The 5,460-nt window shown below is 47.1% G+C and overlaps 1 pseudogene; it reads left to right on the forward strand.

The window, feature by feature from the left end:
- The first annotated feature begins 2,204 nt into the window (after positions 1 to 2,204).
- On the forward strand, positions 2,205 to 3,023 carry LOC101992222 (annotated as a pseudogene).
- The last annotated feature ends 2,437 nt before the right edge of the window (positions 3,024 to 5,460 follow it).

The raw sequence follows: 5,460 nt of genomic DNA on the forward strand, positions 1-5,460 counted from the left end.
TAGTTACCATAGACATGCCCTTCAGGTGCTGGTGTGACTGTAGTTACCATAGACATGCTCTTCAGGTGCTGGTGTGACTGTAGTTACCATAGACACGCCCTTCAGGTGCTGGTGTGACACGCCTTCAGGTGCAGGTGTGACTGTAGTTACACATAGACACGCCCTTCAGGTGCAGGTGTGACTGTAGTTACCATAGACTCGCTCTTCAGGTGCTGATGTAACTATAGTTACCATAGACACGCCCTTCAGGTGCTGTATATAAACTGAGTCTTTGTTACTTTAATATAAAGGAAATGTGATTTTTAAAAACTTCCATTTTTAGAGTTATCATTTTTGTTTTGGAGTCACATGTAATAGCTGTATATATCCACGCGCAATGTGATACTTTGATTTAACGCAGCCTTTAATGTATTTTAAAGGAATTCTCCAGTAGACATTCCTTTTGTTAGGGTGAAACAAAGCATGGCTTTGTCTTTCATATAAATTGGATATAAATGTGGACATATTTCTGAGTGTATGTTCGTTTCTGCTGTGTTCCTGGGTTGAACATCCTTAGCCCTCTGGGAAATGCAGCAGGGGTTGACACATCCTAATTTAAATGAGAGGAGGGAGGACTGAATGACAGGCACAAAGATCTTAGTAGGAGCTAAGATTTCCCTGTCCTGTTCCCCACACAACAGCATCCGCACAACAAAAGGCATCCCATCTCGCACTGCATTCTGGGATGAATGCATTGAAAACTGTGGCTCAGATGCAGCTTCCTGAGATTTCACTGCCCTCAGAGGTTGAGAGTGCTCAATAACCGAAGAACAGGGGACTCCATTGTTATTCCTGAACAAAATCTTATTGTAGGAAAGATGACTTTATTTATTACACGATACCAATGATCTGGGTGATGGGAATGTTCCCAATCCCTGATCTATTTGGCTGAAACAACCGTCCCTCCCCTCATTTCCATATTAGCTAACAAGCAGCTTTTGTGGAAATTAGCTTCCAGATGACTGTGAGTTTAACTTTGGGAGCAATAATACCGTAGAGCCAGAGACTTTAATTAATTAAAAAGGAAATACAAAACAAATCCAATTATTTATTTTTGCAGGACTGGGAATCAAACCCAGGGCCTTTTGCACGGTAAGGGAGCATTCTACCACGGATCTACACCCTCAGCGTAGATAATCAGACTTAAATGTTTATATAGCAATTCAAGGGAGAGGGATAGGTCAGCTTGGCCTCCAGAGGGACTGGGGCCTGGGGCACTCCTTCGTGAACCAAAGGAAAAGCAGGAATTTTGAGCTTTTGGAGGCCTTCCCAAGGTGTGCATTTTCCCTCTAGCGATGGTCTCCACCCTGCTCTTCTTGGGGGTTCCCTAAGGGGGTCCCCTCTCCTAGAAGGGCCCTTGAGGCAGAGTTTCTTCAGGTGCCAAGAGCTATTGGGTCCTAAACCTGGAAGCAAGAATTGCATCTACTCTTTCACCGGTGGCATCTACTACGGTCCAGGCTCTGGGCAAATGAATGAACGAAGGAGCTAATGACCAAGTCTGGTGTAGGCTGTGGGCCTGCATTGGGTGCTCTAGGGAGGGAGGCAATGGACACACGGTAGTGTTAGCACCAGATGGGTGCAGGGAACTTGGGTTTTAAGCTGTTATTCCTTCACACCGCTAGCTGCAGAGAAGGGCTTGCCTGAGCCATAAGGCAGTCGGAGACTTTCTCACCTTGTCATTGCCTGAAACATAGACTGTGGGAAACGCGCTCGTGTGACTAAGTGGTTGTGTGGACTCCTGGGTGGCTATTGCTTCTCCCGAGTAAAACCCTCTTCTCCTGCCTCTCTGGGGCGCAGTGGAACTAGGTGGAAATGGAGTTCACCTACAAAGTGTCCGAGAGCTGGGACGGGTGAGGTGGGGGTGGGGTGAGGGGTAGGGTTGGGGGGCTGTTCCTGAGACCACCCTCCAACTGCCCTGGTAGTCATGGAGCTTCGGGGCAAGCTGCTTCAGAGGCCAGCAGTCTTCCCATCGACTAAACTGACTTTCTCTCACTTGTAACCAACATGTTCAAGGTAATTAACTTTCATTTCCTGGTTATGAATCAATGCCATTAACATTGCTTTCAAAAAATATAGTTCAGGCTTGCTGTGCCACCCAGGGACAGGTTGCTGGGGCATGTGTGTTGTTCGTGATTCCTGTCGCAATTTAAAGGGAAACTTCCACAATGTCCGGAGCCCTTGGAGCCCCGCAGATGAAGGAGAAGGATTTCCTCAAATTCCTTGCCACAGGAACCCACTTAGGTAGCACCAGCCTTGACTTTCAGATGGAAAAGTGATGCTTTCTACATCATGATTTGAAGAGGGCCTGGGAGAAGCTGCTGCTTGCGCTCGGGCTGGTGTTAGCGCCATCTGCTCCCGGAACACAGGCCAGCGAACCATAGTGAAGTTTGCGGCTGCCCCTGGAGCCTCTCCAATTGATGTTTGCTTTACTCCAGTGACCTTTACTAACTAGATCCAAGAAGCCTTCAGGGAGCTATGGCTTCTAGTGGTGACTGACCCCAGGACTGGCCACCATCCCCCTCACAGGCGTCTTACGTCAATCTGCCTGCCATTGTTCTGAGCAACACGGACTCTCCGCAGCCATTGCCATCCCGTGCAGGGAGCTCACTCAGTGGCTCTGATGTGGCGGGTGCTGGCCCAGGAAGCACTCCGCATATGTGGCACTATCTCCTGAGAGCACCCATGGGAGTTCATGCTTGGTCTTTACCTACAGAAACCGGGAGGAGACTGAGGAGGGACAGGCTGCTGCTGAGAAGGCTGTGACCAAGGAGGAATTTCAGGGCGAATGGACCACACTAACTCCCGAAGTCACCACTGCTCGGCCAGAAGTGCCTGGCTGGTCTGAGGGTGTGCAGGTGCCCACTGTACCCATCCAGCAGTTTCCTACTGAAGGCTGGAGTGCCCAGCCAGCCACTGAGGACTGGTCAGCAGCTCCCGCGGCACAGGCCACAGAGTGGGTTTGAGCCACCGCTGAGTGGTCCTGAGCTTCTCTGCAGACACCTGAGTAAAGGAGGAAAAGATAGAATAAAAATAAAGTTCCTAAAAGCTGAGAAGAAGAATTTCAAGGCTGATGAGATGGCTCAGTAGGTAAAAATGCTTGCTGCCAAGCTGAGTTCCTCCCTGAATCCTACATAATGGAAGCATGTGGCGCTCCCCCCCCCCACACAAACACACACACACACACACACACACAAACACACACACACACCAGCAACCTGTACATGGAGATCAAGGGTTCCATTGCTTTCCTTTCTGAGTCCAGGACCATCCCCACTGTGGCTTCATTATCTCAGGGGAGTGGGGATGAATGAGCTCATACTGCTTAGAGCCCTGGAGCCTTTGCAGAGTGATAGCTGAATCCTCAGGACAACTCAGACCCAGAGAATCGAGGGAAAACTAAGCCAAGAGTCTGCCAGGTAGGGTCTCCTTCCACCAGCAGAACGTTCCCTGAGTTCTGGCCTTGGGAGACTTACCTTTGCGGTCTCGGGGCGTGACTTTTTGCATTGTTGATAAGGCCCCTTCCCCCCTCCCAGAGCTGGAGACTGAACCCAGGCTCTTTGCTTACTGGGGAAACACTCCACCATTTAGCTATGGCCCTAAGCAAGTCTTATTTCTCATTTTTTTTCCTTTTGTGGCTAGTATTTTTTGTTTCCTAACAAATCACCGATTACCAAAAGGCTGGTAAGATTTTTATCTTGAGCCAGGCATGGTAGCACCTGCATTTAGTCCCAGCACTCAGGAGGTAGAAACATTTAATACCAGCACTCTGTGAGCTCAAGGCCAGCCTGTATATGTAGCAAGTTCTAGGACAGCCAGAGGTATGTAGAGAAACCCTTAATTTAAAGAAAACAGTTTCCCCCTGGAACTCGGCAAATCTAGCTTTGCCATGTTTTTTCAAGATTCCTTTGGCTTTTTTTTTTTTTGCATCTTTTCCTTGTATATTGTAAATTTTAGAGTCAACTTTTCGATTTCTGTCAAACAAAACAAAGCAAACCCAAAGAAGGCTCCTTGAAAGAAACGTGTGAGTATATCAACACAACCCGCAGATCAATTTGGGAGGAGAGTGGCATCTTTACAATACTGAATCTGCCCGTCACTGTCGTGCTGTCCTTATTTACCTAGACCGTCTAAGCCTTCCCAGCTGTGTGCAGTTTTCATTCTGCAGCTTTCCCATGCAGCTGTGTGCAGTTTTCATTCTGCAGCTTTCCCATGCATTTTTGTTGTGATTTTCTAGCACCTTACATTTTTCAAGCTATTGAGAAACTCTTCTAAAATTCCAGACTTCAGGTATTTGTTGGCATTTATAAATCAGAACTAAGTCTGATGCCAGGCACAGTAGTACATGTAATGCCAGCATTCAGAAAGCTGAGGCAGAAGGATACCCGTTTTGAGGGCAGAGTGGGTTACACAGCAAGATTGTTGCAAAAAAAAAATAAATAAAAAAGGGCTTGTGTGTATGTGTGTCATATGCATATGTGTGACAAGTGTGTGTGAGGGTGTGCACGCTTGTGTGCACACGTCTGGAGGCGGGAGGCCGATATGGAGTCCTATCGTTCCCCACCTTGTTTCTGAGGCAGTCTGTCACTGAACCTGGAACTTGCCCTTTCGGTTACACTGCCTGGGCAGCAAGCCTCCTGCAATCTGCCAGTCTCCCCCTTCTCCAGTGCAGTGCTGGCGCCACAGGTCTGTGCCACTGCACCCAGATTAACACGGATTGGAATCCAAACTTGAACAGCAATGGCTCTTCCCACTGAGACCCTGAGTTTTGAACATGTTTCATATGCTGTAACATTGCTAAGCACACTTATTTATTAGTTCCAGGAACTGTATATGTATACACACACACACACACACACACACACACACACACACACACAACAGCTGCAACAGAGCAGCAGTGGTAAAGCCAGGTCTCACTATAACCCAGGCTAGCCCCTTTCTCTATTCTCCTGCTTCAGCCTCCTGAGGGCTGGGATTGTAGAGTGATTTGGATTTCTAACTCCTTAGAATCATTTATGAACATGCTTTCTATGAATGAAGAGAATTTGTGTGTGTGAAGCTGAATGTGCATGTGTGTGTAGCTGTGTATACATGTGTGTTTTCATGTGCATGTGTAGATATACGTATATGTGTATGTATGTCTGTATTTATGTGCATATGTGTAGGTGTGTATATGTGTGTGTGCATGTATGCCCCAATGAATTTTCTTTTTAATTGATTGGAGCAGAATTCCAGGATTCGGCAGTTCACAGAAGAGATGAAGGTGGATGTCATCTTTTTACTGGTTTTGAAAAGAAGCATTTAATTTCTTACCATTGAGCATGACACGAGCCATGGCTTCCCACAGACTTTGTTTATCAGGTTGCTGATTAAATATCTCCTTGCATATGTGAACAGAATTTCACCAAATAGTTTTTCTGC

The sequence above is a fragment of the Microtus ochrogaster genome, chromosome 21, assembly GCF_000317375.1.
Source record: "Microtus ochrogaster isolate Prairie Vole_2 chromosome 21, MicOch1.0, whole genome shotgun sequence".
Classification (NCBI taxonomy): domain Eukaryota; kingdom Metazoa; phylum Chordata; class Mammalia; order Rodentia; family Cricetidae; genus Microtus; species Microtus ochrogaster.